This window comes from Nycticebus coucang, chromosome 6, assembly GCF_027406575.1.
Source record: "Nycticebus coucang isolate mNycCou1 chromosome 6, mNycCou1.pri, whole genome shotgun sequence".
NCBI classification, from domain to species: Eukaryota; Metazoa; Chordata; class Mammalia; order Primates; family Lorisidae; genus Nycticebus; species Nycticebus coucang.
Window position 1 is genome coordinate 91,817,341 of NC_069785.1, and position 17,597 is coordinate 91,834,937.

General features: G+C 38.9%; 1 pseudogene; it reads right to left on the reverse strand.

Annotated features, from left to right (window-relative positions):
• Window positions 1-14,069: 14,069 nt before the first annotated feature.
• On the reverse strand, window positions 14,070-15,035 carry LOC128589123 (transmembrane protein 126A-like; annotated as a pseudogene).
• Between the last annotated feature and the right edge of the window lie 2,562 nt (window positions 15,036-17,597).

Genomic DNA, 17,597 nt, shown 5'->3' on the forward strand with positions numbered 1-17,597 from the left:
GGGAGATGGTAGGAAAAATCCCTGCAGGCAGAGAGCGCATTAGTGGGTGTGTTGGGAGGTTGCAGAGTTTGATGTTTGGCCAAAGAAACTTTAGTGAGTTAAAGCCAGAGATGGGAGTGGGGTGGGGGTGGATAAGGGTGGTGGTGGATAGAGGCTCTTCAAAATCAAGGTGAAGGAGTTCAGATTTTCTTCTCTAGGTCAGCATTTCCTTACTTTGATCTTCCAAGAACTGGTCTTGGTCCTATGAAAAGTGCTGAGTGTTGATCAACATACTTGAAGATGCAACATGGACATTAGAATATTAAAATCTCTGAGCATTCCCGCAGTAAAGATTCTTGTTATATCTCATTTCTCCCAGCACTTTCTAAATGCTTTTGATCACACAATTCTTTAAAAAATAATAGTATGGAAGGGAGTGTTTTGAGTCTACACAGAGCTAACACTTACGTAGCCCAACTAAGTGGCAGACACTGTTTTAGGCGTGTGACAAGAGCTAGCTCATTCAATCTTTAGGGTGCAGCGTGAAGTAGGTCCTACCATTACCCTTATCCATTACGTGGAAGGTGAGGTGCAGGGAGGTTAAGAAAACTCTTGTCTCCAGGTACCTAAGCTAAAAAGTAGTCACTTAGAGATTCAAACACAAGCGATCTGACTGCAAGGTTTATTTAATCATATAATTCACAGCTCCCCCCAACACTGTGAGGTGAGGGGGAGCTACTGGAGGGTTTTGAATAGAAAAATGACATGATTATCATTAGGCTTAAGAAAAACTATGCTTAGGTTGTAACTGGGTTATAGCTTTCATGTGAAGGTCCTACATTAGTTTCATAATAAAGGTGAGTACATTGGGTACTTTTTCTTCCATTCTTGAGACACTTTACTAAGAAGAATATGTTCCAGCTCCATCCATGCATCTTACAAGGGTATATGTGAATCTTAGTAAATGTGGAATGTAAAGGTTTTAGCAAAATAACTAAGAAAATGCCAGGAAAGCTATGTTAACTAGTGTGATGAAAATGTGTCAAACGGTCTATGAACCAAGTGTATGGTGCCCCATGATCATACTAATGTACACAGCTATGATTTTATTAAAAGAAAAATAAAAAAAAACTATGCTGATGGCTTTGCAAGGACTTAGACGAATAATTGGTTGAATCCATTTGAAGAGTTATTTTTTTCTTATTTTACTGTGAAAAAATTTTAAACACCCAGAAAAGTTGAAACAACAATACAGAAAATATCTACGTACCCAACAATGAACTGGGATCATTGTTAACATTTTGCCATTTGGTTTTACATGCCTTTTTTTTTTTTTTTTTTTTAACATTCTGAACCATTTGCGACTACATTTCAGGCATCATGACTTGTCACTGCCAAATACTTCATCATGTGAATCCTAAACTTAAGAACATTCTAGGAAGTTACAGTAAAGTTCAAGTGAGAGGTGATGAGTGCCTCAGCTGGGGCAGCAGCGATGCAAAGAAGGGGTGACAGAGGAGCAGTGTGGCTTCCTCACCTGAAAACTACCTTCAGAAGATGCTTCACAGCAGGTGTTTTCTTTACATCTTGATTAGGGTCTGGTACCCTTGGTCTCACACAAGTCAGTTTGAATTCCAAGAAGGTAAGTTAATTTTGTAATGAGCTTAAGCAATATATAAATTGAATAGAAGCTGCATATTCTTTCTCAAAGTCTGATAAAAACTTCAGTGGTGTATGTTATTGATGCTTATTTTTGTTGACAAGAATAACAATATAGGTTTCAATTACTGGACCCATACAATGTTCCAAGCATTGTTGTAGAAATGTTACACATGTCAGTAGTAGAATTCATTGTTAATTTTATTTATTAAGAAATTGGGACCATGGAATATTATGCAGCCTTAAAGAAAGATGGAGACTTTACCTCTTTCATCTTTACAAAAGGATGGAGCTGGAAAATATTCTTCTTAGCAAAGTATCTCAAGAATGGAAGAAAAAGTATCCAATGTACTCAGCCCTACTATGAAACTAATTTATAGCTTTCATATGAAAGCTATAACCCAACTATAGTCCAAGAATACAGGGAAAGGGAGTGGAGGGGAGGGGAGAGGATGGGCGGAGGGAGGGTAATTGGTGGGACCACATCTACAGTGCATCTTACAAGGGTACATGTGAAATTTACTAAATGTAGAATATAAATGTCTACAATAACTAAGAAAATGCCACGAAGGCTAGGTTAACCAGTTTGATGAAAATATTTCAAATTGTATATAAAACCAGCACATTGTACCCCATGACTGCATTAATGTACACAGCTATGATTTAATAATAAAAAAAACTACAAAAAAAAAATGGGGACCAGAATCATCATTTCTTTTGAATTTTGACATTGTTTGACATCGTAGTGTATAGATTTATCTTTTGTGACTTTAGTTCAAATTACACATCTTGTAAGTATGGACACATCTAGTACCCATTACCACTGAAAGGAATTTGAGTTGCTTGGAGAATTAACTGATTCCAGGTCTTGGGGAAGAAAAGTCCAGGTTTAACCTGAAATATCTTACTAGCAGGAAACCAAGAAACTGCTCAAAGTGTGATGGAGACGTGTAAAGTGCTCAGGAGCTAGCTACCTGAAAGGGCTCCCATTAACCACATTTGGGACAACTGGAACTTCAAAAACAATAATAATGATAACAAAACATAACAAATATAGATATTACTTGATTCTGTAAAAGGAAGAAGAGAGAAGGAGAGGGGGAAATAGTCAAGAGAGAAAAGAAAAGCAGTTCTTCAAAGCAGAATGCCAGCTAATCTATAATTTTAGAAATTCTGCAAGGAATAATAGAATTACAAAATCTCTCTTTTGTAAACATCCCAGTGTAATAATTGATTTAGGTAAAGAATATCTCTGAATGCTAAAACCATGGGTCCAAGGTTGTTGAGGACAGAGCATTTGTACGGTTTTTAAGAATAACAGCACATATTACTTATTGATTACAGTAATTAATTAATTATTAATTAGGTCTTTGCAATGGAGAGCCCCGGCAGTAATCATTGTACCAAGTGGTCCAACTCCCATCACATGGTGGGCTGTCCTGACACCAGGTGTCTCCAGATGTGAGGTAGTAAGTTGCACACAGAATCGCCTACACGTAGTTCTCACCAGAAATGTTTAGTCTTAATCTGATTGTGAGGAAACTGCCAAACGAATCCAAAAATGGAACACTCCGTAGAACCATTGGCCTGAACTCTTTAAAAAATTCAGTGTCAAGAAGATCAGGGGGGTGACAACAGAAGGCTAAGGAAATACAACATCCAAATGTAACGCGTGAGTCTGGTTGGATCCTGAATCTCTAAAAATGCTACAAAAAAACATTTTGGGGACATAGAGGGGGTAATTGAGTATGGCTAAGGTGATGGACAGTGTTACTGAATTAATTTTTTTAAAGGCTTGGTAATGGTATTGGGTTGTGTGAGAGGACATCCTTCTTTGTAGATGTGTGTTAAATAGGGTAAAAGGTCATGCTGTCCACATGCACTTTTGGAGGACTTGGAGAAAGGAAGCCTGCGCAGTGCCCACCTTAGTCGTCTTGAGATGCAATAACAAAATACTGTAAACTGGATAGTTTATACACAACAGAAACTTAACTGTCACAGTTCTGGAGTCCAGGAAGTCCAAGATTAATATGCCAGGAGATTTGGTGTCTGGTGAAAGCCCACTTCATGGTTCATAGATACTACCTTCTTGCTGTGGCTGCGTCCTTGTGTGAGGGAAGGAGGTGAGGGGGTCTCTCTGTTTGCTTTGCTTTGCTTTGCTTTTCTTTCTTTCTGCTATTTATTTCTTGGACAGATTTTTTAAAATTTAAAAATATTAGTTAAGGGGGCACAAAGGTTTTTGCTGTGTGGTTATCTTGTATAACACTTAAGTCAGGGCTTTTAGTGTGCCCATAACCAGAATAGTGTTCATTTTACCAATTAGGTGTTTATCCACACCCACCCAATCCTCCCCTTCTAGATTTCTCATTTTCTTGATACCACTTCATTTAGGCCTCTTTTGTAAGGGCAGTAAGCCCATTCAAGACAGCTGCCCCTCCATGACCCTACCACCTCCTAAATGTGCCATGTCCTGATACCATCACCTTGGGGGTTAGGATTTCAATATGTAAATTTTAGGGAGACACAAACATTTAGGCCATAGGAGTTCCTATGCGGAGAGATGAATAAGGTGCAAGAAGGTTATTAATATTGGGCATGTAGGCTGGGAATATGCTGACGCTCACTGGACTGCACTGTAAATTTTGTATGGAATAAATTTTTCTTTTTTTGTAGAGACAGAGTCTCACTTTACCACTCTTGGTAGAGTGCCATGACGTCACAGGACTCTCAGCAACCTCCAGCTCTTGGGCTTCTGCAATTCTCCTGCCTTAAATAAATTTTTCAAAACAAAAAAGAAATATCATCCATGGAATCACAGAGAGAAGATAATTTTTCCCCTCTACTTTCATGCCTCTTATTCTGCTGTGACCTGTTGGTTGTGTCTGCTGTACGGAGTTTAGTTCTAAGGACTCAGATGCACCCTGTTTCCCAGCAGGTGAGAGGAGGTTGCGGAGAGAGTGAGCTTAGGTTCCAAGGATACATACATTTTCTTTTTAGACTCTTCTTTGATTAATATGCTAAGTGACAGCCAGGGACCTTAAGAAGGTCTTGGTGGTGTTATCTCCTGCAGCTGGGAGAGTAGGTTCCAGAAGGCCAGTGAAGAAATGCGGTGAATACATGGTGCATTCCTTACGGTTCAGGAGAAGGATTGAAAGATCCCTGGAATGGGTAGGAAAGAAATACTTGAGACTTTTTATGTACGTGTCTGCTAAAGCCATCATGTCAGTGCATTTTATAGCATTCTGAGTCCTCCTTTTGTTGACAGATTTTGGCAGCCTTGGCGTGGTGGTCATATATTTTGAACTACCTTCAAGGGGTGTTCTTGGGTGCCCTTCCACATAAAGAACATGGTACAGAGAAAAAAAGGGTGGATTTATTTTTATAAATTTTATTTCTCCAAAGATAAGCTAGAATTTGACTCACAACAAGAATTTTATGAAACAAAATTGGTGGATGAAGAGGAGCATGATGAGATTCTTTGCTAAATGGAGGTTTTATATTAAAATTATAGATACAAACAATGGGTGCCTTTAAAAATCTACTACTGTCATGTGCTTCCTCTTAAAATAATGACTTGCCATTACTACCTTTTCTTAAGAAACTCAAGAATACTTTTATGACTCTCCCTTAATCTTTTTAATGTTCCTATAAAGGGAGACTATCTGACTTTTATGGTTTTGTTGGGTTTAAGAAGTATTTGGGGGATTATAATTCTGATAAGGATATGTAGCTTCCACTTTTCTTCCAAGAACGATCAATAACACAGCAAACTGAGGAGTAAGTAGGGTTTAGAGGGAGCTGGGAGAGGCAGGTTATATTCACTGCTATTGAAGATATGCACCGAGCACCCCCCACGTCACCTGCCAGGCACTTGCCAGTGCTAATGAAACAGAAGAGATGGCATGTCATAGCCTCTGTTTGGTGACCGCCAATGACACAGGAGCGTGTGTTAGGAGGAGCTTGGTTCTGTCTTGCTGTGGTGGTTTTCATGGATGGAGATTACTCTCCTTTTCTAGTAAATGCACTGACAAAAAAAGCTCTAACCAGTCCATTCTTGGACTATGCTAGTTTTGCGTCACATAATTTATTTGGCGAAATGAGTTCCATATGTTTAGTAAAGTTGTTCCAGGACTACCTCCTCTCTGGCTCATTTTTAGTATATTTTGGGATTTGATGGCTGTGTTTATGGTTAACATATGCATGCTCTTCATGACTTTTACGTCTTCTTTAAAACACACATCTCTTCAACCATTCTGTTCTTCAGATGTAAAAAATCGTCGCCTTCTTATTCTATCATAATTTTCTCTTTGAACTTGTGTGAGAAGAGTTGACAGTCTTGAATACCATTAGCTTTTCACCTCAAACCTACTTTCCACGGAAAAGAATGTGTAAACTTTCATTAGGAATTAGGTGAGATACTTTGCTAAGAAGAGTATGTTCCAGTTCCATCCATGTAAACATGAAAGAGGGAAAGTCTCCATCTTTCTTTAAGGCTGCATAATATTCTATGGTATACATGTACCACAATTTGCTAGTCCATTCATGGGTCGATGGGCACTTGGGCTTCTTTCGTGATTTAGCAATTATGAATTGGGCTGCAATAAACATTCTGGTACAGATGTCTTTGTTATATTGTGATTTTTGGTCGGCTCTACTATGAAGCTAAATTATAGCTTTCACATGAATGCTGTAACCCAACTATAGCACAAGACTCTGAGGAAAGGGCGAAGGAAGGGGAAGGGAGCGGGGAGGTTAGGGTGGAGGGAGGATAATGGGTGGGGCCACACCTACGGTGCATCTTAGAATGGGTACAGGCGAAACCTACTAAAGGCGGAATACAAATGTCTATATATAATAACTAAGAAAATGCCATGAAGGCTACGTTGAACAATTTGATGAGAATATTTCAGATTGTATATGAAACCAGCACATTATACTCCTTGATTGCACTAATGTACACAGCTATGATTTAACAATAAAAAAAAATAATAATAATTAAAAAAAGGAAGTAGGTGAGAGAAACCTTTCTTTCCTTTAAATAAAATTATGTATGTATTTAGAATTACCTTTGCAAAATTCTAGATTTATCACCCAGGGTGAATGCATCACTTATGGAGACTGGCTAGTGGCGTTCTCATGAATAATCACCTGTGATTGTAGAGCTCTGACTGACTATCCAAAGGATTTAATGCCATTGATCAATTTAAATAGTTTCTTCCATCAGCCTGTGCAGAGAGTCTTAATGGGGCCATATGCAGACTACATTCTCAATAAATTTATTCTCTTCATCAGTAACCCAAGGTCATATGAATATTCTCAATCATTTCTTTTTCAATAGTATGCCCTCTATAAAAACATGGTTTATCTTTTATTAAGAATAAAATTTTCAGAACCAGAAGTTAGGCTTTATTTTGAGTCATTGAGACCAGGCTGTACTTAGAGAATTAATGAGGCTTTCATAAAAATTATTTCTTTTCCACTTAACATATTTTAAGTTTTTGATGTTATTTTCTATTTTTCACTATCATTTAAATAGTAGTATTCCATTCAGTAAATGTGTCATTATGTAATCCAGTGTGTTGGACATTTTCTTCCATTGCTCACTGTTGTAAAAGCACTGAAGTGACTAAGTGATTATTCCTGTAGCTAAAACTTTAAACGCATTCATGATAATTTTCTTAGGTCAAATTCTTGGACGTGGAATTATTCTATCAAAACTAAGCCCGTCATTGAGCCTTATTATACAGGTTGCCAAGCATTATGATGTGAGAATGTACATTTCCTCTCACCCTGTACAAAATTGGGTATTATAATAAAATATGCTTGAATATGATGTATTAAAATGAAAGCTCATTGTTGTTTATATCTGTATTTTTATAGATTTTTGGTTTCTATTGTTTTAAAAATATTCAATACAGTGATCCATCAGGGATTGAATGAAGTGCCACAATTTATAAGCTTGTTTGTTGGTGTTTAAGGAATACCTTTTCTCAGTGCATAAATTTTTAAGAAAGTAAAATGTTCAAATACATGTTTTCTGGGAAGATACTAATCCCTGCCCCCTTTCCGGAGTGAGAGCGATTAATATGGTAAAGTTGATATCAATGCAAACAGATCTATTTAAAACCCATTCCTTAATTTCTTTGAATTTCCTTTTCGCATTTGATAACAAATGAATATAATATGTTCTTTAAGTATAACTAATATCTCCTTGTGGTTTTAATTTGCATTTTCCTCGTGATTTGTGATGTTGAGCATTTTTTCACGTATTTGTTGCCCATTTGTCTATCTTCTTTTGAAAAACCTTCATTCATGTCTTCTTCCCACTTTAAAATTTTTTTTTCTTGCTGATTTGTTTTAGTTCTTTGTAGATTCTGGATGTAAGACATTTATAGGATGTATAGTTTGCAAGTATTTACTCTCATTCTGTAGGATTTCTGTTAACTCTGTTGATTATTTCTTCTGCTGTGTACAAGCTTAAAAAAAATTCAGAATATTATAGGGGTGCAATTGTTTTGGTGACATCGTTCGCTTTTGCACTGCTTTGTCAAAGTTGTAAGTGTACCCACCACCCAGATAGTGTACATTGTACCTATTAATCATGATTGCACCCATCCTCTCCTCCCTTCTCCCATTTGCTTAATTTCTGTTGAGTTTTACTGCCACCTGCACACCTGGGTGATAATCAGTTCCAATTTAATAGTGTATACATGTGGTGTTTGTTTTTCTATCTTGCAATACTTAGGAAAATAGTTCAGTTCTAACCAGATTATTGAAAAAGGATTAATTCCTTTTCTTTCATGGCTGAGAAGTAAGTACTCCATGGTATACATTTATCACATTTTATTAATCCACTCATAAACTGATGGGCACTTGGGTCAATTCTACATCTTTGTGAATTGTGCTTCAATAACATTCAAGTGCAAGTGACTTCGTGATAAAATGGCTTTTCTCCTTTGGGAGAAATACTCAGTAGTGGGATTGCTGGATCAAGTGGTAGGTCTACTTTTAGTTCTTTGAGGTATCTCATTATTTTTCATAGAGGTTGGTACGTGGGTCACTATGAAAGTTTTGAAACAGACTTTATTATAGTCCATTATTTCACTTCCAAGAAACACAGTGAACAATGTCCTTTCTGATTCATTCATGCAAGTATTAACTTGCTTGGCCTATTCATGTTGCTGGGAGGGCTTCATTTGTTTCTATTCTATGTGGATTTAATGTTTCTTGATTTTTGTATCTCTCAAAACTTTCATAATGTACTAGCTTGCAGTCCTACCAACAGTGTGTAAGTGTTCCTTCCTCTCCACATCTCTGCCAGCATCCATTGTTTAGGACTTTTTAATAAAAGGCATTCTCACTGGGGTTAGGTGGTATCTCATTGTGGTTTTGATTTGTGTTTCTCTGGTGATTAGCGATGTTGAGCATTTTCTCAGATGTTTATTAGCCATTAGTCTATCCAAGGATGTCCAGCCTGTGGCCTGCAGGCTAGGTGCAGATTATTTGGAGACTGTTTTGATTATATATGGTGTTGGATATTGTGAAAAGTATTCATGGACCTTTTCTTTTGCTCTTTAGCTTTTGTTCGTGTTTGCATTTTTAATATGTGCCCAAGACAACTCATTCTTCCAATATGCACAGAAAAGAAAAAAAGGGTTTATTTTTTACCCTGATTGAAGAGCTTCTGTTCATGTCTTTTGCCCACTTTTTAATGGGGTTGTTTGAGTTTGTCTTGCTGATTTGCTTGAGTTCTTTGTAAATTCTGCTTATTAGCTCTTTACTGGATGTATAGCATGTGAATATTTTCTCCTATTTTGTAAGTTGTCTATTTGCTCTGTTGATTGTTTCCTTGGCTGTGCAGGTTTTTAATTTAATCAGGTTCTGTTTATTTATTTATTTTTGTTGTTGCTGTTATTGACATTGGGGTCTTCTTCATAAATTCTTTGCCTAGGTTAACATCTGGAAAAGTCTCTCCAACATTTTCTTCTAGAGTTCTTATGGCTTCATATATTAAAGTCTGTATTCCATCTTGAATTAATTTTTGTGAAAAATATGAATCCTGTTTCAATTTTTCACATGTGGCTATATCATTTACATCATCATTTGTTAAATAGGAATTCTTTTTCCCACTGAGTGTTATTGTCTGTTTTGTCAAACATCAGATGGCAATATGTGGATGGTTTTATGTCTGTATTCTCTGTTCTGTTCCATTGATCTGTCTCTACTTTCATGCCAGTACCATGCTGTTTTGGTTACCTGTGATTTTGTAGTATAGCTTAAAGTCTGATAGAGTGATGCCTCTAGATTTTTTTCCTTTTGCTTAAGGTTACTCTGGCTATGCAGGTTCTTTTCTGGATTCAATTAAAGTGTAGAATTATTTTTTCTAGATCTGTGAAAAGTGACTGGTATTTTGATGGGGATTTCATTGAATCTGTAAATTACTTTTTAGTATGATGATTTTAACAATGTTGATTCTGCTGACCCATGAGCATATGTTTTTCCACTTATGTCATCTGCAATTTTCTACCTCAGTGATTTGTAGTTCTCTTTGTAGAGATCTTTCACCTCCTCGGTTAAATCTATTCCTACATATTTTATTTTCTTATGAAAAGCTATTGTGAAAAATATTGAGTCTTTGATTTTTTTCTCAGCTTGACTGTTATTGGTGTATGAATGCTACAGGTTTGTGTACACTGATTTTGTAATATGGGACTTTGCTGAATTTATCAATTCCAGGAGTCTCTTGGCAGAATCTTTGGGATCTCTAGGTATTGGATAATATCATCAGTAAAAAGCAATAGTTTAGCTTTCTCTTTCCCCATTTGGATATCTTTAATTTCCTTCTCTTGCCTGAGAGGACCTCCCTAATTATGTTGTACAGAAGTAGAAGTAGTAACCATGGGTATCCTTGTTTTGTTTCAGTTCTAAGTGGGAATGCTTTCAGTCTTTCTCTGTCAGTATGATGTTGGCTGTGGGTGTTATATTTACGATATGTCACATCTATGACTATTTTGTTGATTTTTTAAATCATAAAAGAATGCTGAATTTTGTCAAATGTTTTTCTTCATCTACTGAGATGATCATATGATCTTTGTTTTTGCTTCTATTTATGTAGTGAATATTTACTGATTTACATATGTTGAATCATCCTTGCATCCCCAGAATGAACCCCACTTGGTTGTGGATAAATTTTTCTGTTCCAGAAATTCTATTTATTTTTTTTTAAATAATTTGATTTCTTTAGTGAATTTTTTATTTCCTGACATTTTGTGTGTGTGTGTGTGGTTTCTTGTGTTTGCTTTCCATTTTTGCTTGCATCTTGTTGAGCTTACTTACATCTTGTTGAGCTTACTTACATGTATAATCCATATTTGGAATTCTTTATCTGTCATTTCAATATCCTGATTTTGGTTGGCATCAATTGTTAGAGAGCTGATATTCCCTTTGCTTATCCTTTTGCTTTGATTCTTCATATTTCTGGTATTCTTTTGCTGATTATTTCTCATTTAAATCAGGTGTTCCTTCTTCCTTTTGGATTTTCTTTTGAATAGATAATGGCATGCCCAGTTCTATCTCTGAGCTAACAGGTGGTGCTTGTGAGTGAAAATCAACCACACTCTGTGTGATTGAGTCACTAAATGCTGTGAAGGGTGTAAAAACTGACCTCTCTGACAGTAGGTGGTGCTTGCTGAATGAAACAAGCTGCAGTGTTGTTTTGGGGTCCTGTGACTGGGCTCTCTTCTCTTAGGAGAAGCACTCAAATGCCTTAGGTGGTGATGGGATGCTTAGATCTTCCAGGTCTATCCTTATTCTCTGTCTTATCAGAGGCAGGTGGAGGAGTGAGGCTGGGTGGTGCTGAGTTGGGAGGGCTTTCCCTCTGGCTCCACCAAAGCTATCTTTGGTAAGAAGGTATCTGTTTCAGCAGGTATTAAAGGTCTGCTCTCAGCTGGATAAAGCCACCAGGGAGGGTAGGGGCCCCACCCAGCCAGAAAATCTGCTTGTGTAGCCAAGGCTGTTGAATTCACAGTCTTGCAGTCTGGAGTGGGCCTTGCTCATCTCTATCTTTCCTTGCTCCTTGGTTTTCCCCAGTGTCTGCCAGCAGCCAGGAGCTCAAGTCAGCTGAGTTCCCCTGTGACTGTGATGCTGCCTAGGAGGCTCCCTGTCCAGGATCCTACCCTGAGCTAAGAGCGTGACCTCCCTATATGTGGAGAGAGGTCACGCTGCTCATAGGGTGAACAGGTGGCTGCTAGCAAGCACACTGCACTCTCTCCCATGTGGGCTCCCTCATCTCCTAAGACTAATTAAAAAATCTCCCTTTTGTGCCCCCAAGCAATGCAATAAAGACTGATGGATATAGGATCTGGTCTGTAGGCCCATCCCAATGTTCCCAAAGATCAATCCCTGACCATGCCAGGGAGTGCACTAGTCCTGAGTTTCCCATGGGATGCCCAAGCAGGTTTGATATCCCTCTGCCCTGAGGCATGCCCCTCTCTGATAGAGTCATCAGGCCAGCGGCACCAGGGAGGATGGGCAGGCAGCGAACTCACAGTCTGAGCACTCTTCAGTCCACTGCAGGACCCCAAGAGGAAAGGTCTGAAACCTACTCTCTGTGGAATCCTTGGTTTGGTGACTCAACTATCTCTTTTGACAGCTGCAGGTGGGAGAGGGGAAGGTGAGAAAAGGATGTCTGGATAGAGGAAAGTGAGCACTCTGGTTGTGTCCATCCCTCTCTCTTCAGGAGGCTGCCCACCCAGAATGTCCAGGCACTGGAGTCACACAGATCACCTGGGACCCACTGGACCCCTGTGTCTCCTGCAGTCTTGGAAATGTCTGTGTGAGAATAAGCAAGATGAAATCTACAGATTGAAGGCCCCTGGAGATGACAAATATGCATGGTGAATAGAGAAGCAACATGGTGCCTCCTGTCCCAGCTCAAGTCTGTGGAGAAGTGAGGTGCCCCAGGATTCTGGGAACCTGGTGCCCTGTCCACAAGAAGCTTCCCACTTACTGGTGGCAGTAGCCTCTTGTACCAATGGATTTTAGAAACTTACATTGTCCTTGTCATTCAATTCAAAGGATTATTTGAATTCCATCTTGAATTTGTCACTGACCTATGATTGTTCAGTAGTAGATTGTTTAATTTATGTTTTTATGTAGTTTTGAGAGTTTCTCTTGAAATTGATTTCTAGTTTTATTCCACTGTGGGCTAAGAAGATGCATAGTATGGTTTTGATTTTTTTGTGAGTTTGCTGAGCATAATTTTGTGGCTGAGATCTGATCAATCTTTTAAGATGCCCTATGTGCTGATGAGAATTAATGTATATTCTGCATTTTGGGGGTGGAATGTTCTGTGTCTGTTAGGTCCATTTCTTCTAGAGTCTCATGTACATCCAGTGTTTCTTTCTTGACTTTCTGTCTTGATGATCTGTCTAGTTCTGCTGATAGAGTGTTGAAATTCCCAGCTATTATGATATTGCTGTTCATTTCTTTCCTGAGATCTAGTAGAATTTGTTTTATGAATTTAGGACCTCCTGTATCAGGTGCATATGTATTTAGGATTGTTTTATATTCTTGTTGAATTGATCACTTTATATTACATAATAACTGTCTTTGTCTTTAACATTATTGATTTAAAATCTATTTTATCTGATATGAAAATAGCTCACTTTTGGTTTCCATTTGCATGTAATATTTTTTCCCACCCCTTTTCCTTGAGTTTATGAGAATCTTTATGAGTTAAATGGGTTTCTTGGAGATAGCATATATTTATGGACTTTTTGTTTTGTTTTGTTATTTGTCCATCCTGCCAAGTTATATCTTTCTATGTGGTGTGACTATTTACATTCCCTGTTAATAATGATATGTGAGGTACTGTGCCAATCATTATGTTGATTGTTACCTAGTTGTTTGTTTTCTCTTTTGTGTAACTCTTTTTAAGAGCTGTGAGTTTTAACTTTTGGGTGTTTTTGCACTGGTAGGTATTGTTCTGTTCCATGTATAGAGCACTTTTAAGAGTTTCTTGTAGGGCAGGAGTAGTGGTGACAAATCCCCTTAGTGTTTGCTTATCTGAGAAAGAGTTTATTTCTCCTTCAGTTTGCAGAATACAAAATTTTTGGCTGGTCATTATTCTGTTTAAGAAGACTAGAAATGGGACTCTAATCCATTCTGGCTTATAAGGTTTCTGCTAAAAAGAAATGCTTTTTGTTTTTTTGTCTTCTTCATCAGAGATGGGTGTGATTCATATATTTGTTCACATTATTTAATCTGATATTTCTCAAAGAGATTGTTCATTCTCATTAATTCTTTTTTCTTCGTTTTTGACTGATGGGGTTAATTCAAAAGCCTTGCCTTCACACTCTGAAATTCTTTTTTCTGTTTGGTCTAGTCTGTTGAAACTTTCCACTGTATTTTTTTTTTTTTTTTTTTGCCATTTTATTTTTGTATGTGTACACATTTGCTTAAACTTAGTGAATTTCTAGGCCAGGTTCAGGTAATTGAAGGGACTTTATAAGTAGTTTATATTGTCTAGATCCAAGGTATGCTGTAAACAGAGTCTGGAACAAAATGGGAAATAACATCTTTCTAAAGATAGGCTTAGAAATTCTAATCCAGGGCAGCGCCTGTGGCTCAGCCAGTAAGGCGCCCGCCCCATATACCGAGGGTGGCGGATTCAAACCCAGCCCCGGCCAAACTACAACCAAAAAATAGCCAGGCGTTGTGGCAGGCACCTGTAGTCCCAGCTACTTGGGAGGCTGAGACAAGAGAATCGCTTAAGCCCAGGAGTTGGAGGTTGCTGTGAGCTGTGTGAAGCCATGGCACTCTACCCAAGGCCATAAAGTGAGACTCTGTCTCTACAAAAAAAAAAAGAAATTCTAATCCAGTATCTTAAGATGTTTCCTTTTTCTGGTAGCACAGCTGACTGATACCTGGCTACAAGGCCAGCATTCACTATATATCCATTCTATATAGGATACAGACCACCAAAAACAAGACCAGTCCACTCCGGGTTATGGTACAGGTTTCACAGTTTAGTTCACCTGTAGTCAAAGGTAAAGTTACAAAACTTCTGTAAGCTATATCTGTTGTCAGAAATGGAAGCACTGCCATTGGTAAGCCAGCGGCAATACGAGCTTTTGTCACATTCAACATGCGTCAAAAAAGACTGTTCGATATTAGGCCACAAAGAGCAGCATTAAGTCCGATATATACTGATCCATGTTCAAGTAAATTCCTTTCTGTTTCTGGAAGCTGGTTAATTTTTCCCGTTATGGTAATGAAATGTGTTTCGTTTTCCTTAGTATCATCTGTTTTATGATTTTCCATCTTGAGCCTTATGCTTTCCTTCTCTCAGGAGCCGCGGCCACCTCCGATTTTCTTCAGCTATGCCTGGGGTTCACTGCAACCTTTGTCCAACTCTCCTGGGCGCAGCCATCTTTGGTTCTCCACTGTATTTTGAAATTCTCTAAATGATATTTTCTGAAGTTCTCTTATATTTTTCTTCCCACATTATTTATTACGGGGTCGTGAATTTTTCATTCATCTCCTGAATTATGCTTTTGGTTTCTTTGTGTTAGTTTTCAACTTTCTCATCCTCCCACTGATCTGATCTCATCATCCCACCTATACTCTGAATTCTATATCTGACATTTCAATAATTTTCTCTTGTGTGGAGTCCATTGCTGAAGACCAAGTGTGATCCTTTCAGGGTGTCGAAATTATCCTGTTTTTCCCATGTTGCCAGTGTTGTCACACTGCTTCCATTTCTTTTGGTATTTCTGTTCGCAGTTCAAAATAAATGGGTTTGCAGTGTAGCTATTCTTTGCTGGGGGTAGATGGACCAGGCAGTAGAATGGGTGCACTGTGGGCCTTTACAGTTGTTACTCTGCTGTGTTGCCCAGTTCCCCTGTAATTGTCACAGGTAGTGGTGGTCACATGGTGAGCAGTTGAAACATGGTGGTGGTGGTTATCTCATGGCAGGATGGGTATTCACCCCACCTCGGTTTTAGTAGTGTCATAACCCAGGTGACAGTGGGTGTGTGCTCCACCTGGGTCCTGTGGCAGCTGAGGGTCTAGGAGTAGGACCGTTGGTGCCTGCTCTGCCTTGTTTCCCAGGAAGTGGTTAGAACACATGGCACCTGTTCATGGGGTGTGGAAGAGCACCCATCCTCCCTGATCCCTCCCTGGCCTGGCAGGGGCGATGGAGAAGCAGTAGCAATGGATCTGACCCCCTGGTGGATCAGTGCTCTGAAACTAGGACCTGAAAATGGCTTCAGCCACAGCACCCAGGATGCAGAAGTCGAAGGAATTCTGCTGTGCCCTCTCTCTGGAGCAAGGCCATGGCACTGTCTCTAGTCAGCTCCTTGTATTAGCTTGGAAGTCTGCTGCAATGGAGGGTCCCTCCCACTGTTCCAATTGCCACATCCATGGGGAAGGATGGTGCTCTGGGATTGCTCTGTCCTTTTCCCATTGTGGGAACCTTCCTTGGGTACCTGTGATCCTGTGAAGCAGTTCTCCCCCACTAACCTCTCCTACACTTTGGGGGCCTCTCATTGGCTCTCTGTGTATTCCAAATGCTCTCTGCAAGATAATCAGTTCCCTTCTGATTGTCACAGGTAGGTGGTGGTCACATGGTAGGCAGTTGAGGTGGAATGTGAGTATTTGCCTGCCTCTTTAGATCCTTTCCATGGGAATAGTGTATGCATGCAAGCTGCTTCCAGTCCACCACCTTGGCCCACGTTTTCTCTCTTGTTGGATTTAATTTCACTTCTTTATTATAAGGGAGGCTGATTTATAGGAGTTGCTTGCATATTCTAGTTGGTAATCCTTAATTGATTATTGTTATGTCTGTGTCTTACGAAAATGTATATGTTAAAACCCTGACTTGCAGGGATGGTATTAAGAAGTGGGCCCTTTGGGAGGCAATTAAGTTTGGGTGAGGTCATGAGGGTGGAATCCCCATGATGGATTAATGTTTCCCTATAAGAAGAGAAAGATTTGAATTTGCTATTTCCATATGAGGATGGAACAAGAAGGTGACTATTTGCAAAACAGGGAGAGGGCCCTCACAGATATCCATGTCTGTGTCTGTGAGAAATTTTAGGATTTTTTTAGGTTGTTTTCATAGTTTAGAAAGCATTCTTCTATCCTCATATAGCAAATTCAAAATGACTATAAATTCTTTGACACAAAAACAGGCAGATTTTTTTCAGTCACCGTAGAACCTGGGTTGGCCTATAACTGGCCAACAGAACATATTAAAGTGACGCTATGTCAGCTCTGGGCTTCACCTTTAAGAGGGTGGTGTACTAGAAGCAGCCTGCATGCACAACTGGCTTCCACCAGGGTCCCTTGGGTTTTTGTATCACCATGTAGAAATCCAACTATCTTGCTTGAAAGATGAGATGGAGAGAAAGAGAGGCCCAGCTGAGTGCAGCTTGCAGGTTATTCCTGTCAAGTGGGTGAAGTGTGCTGCACCCTCCAGCTCTGCCTAATGTCACCACCAACTAAAACCCATTGAGTGATTCTAGCCAATGCCACATGGAGTAGAATAATCACACAGCTGGGTTTTGTCTGGATTCCTGACCTATAAAAGGTGAGGTGTAAATGAAGTGGTTTTTTTAAGCCATTAACTGTTGTTGGGAGAGTTTATATAGCAATAAATAAGTAGGCCAGAATTTGGTAATGGGATTGGAGTACTTCTATAAAAAGGACTTAAAACACTGCTTTTGCAACTAATGGTGAGGAAAATCAGGAAAAAGCCTCCATGAAACTATGAAGCTGGAAAAACCTCTAGGAGACTATTGAGAGGGTTTGAAGGGCAGTGAGAAAAATATTATTAGAAGCATGACCCCTTCGTATGTAATTGTGGAAAGTTAGGTAAAACTATCACTTGCTGTAGCTTAAAAATAGGAATTCCTAATGAGATTTCCATGAAGAATATAAAAAGTGTCAACTTGGTT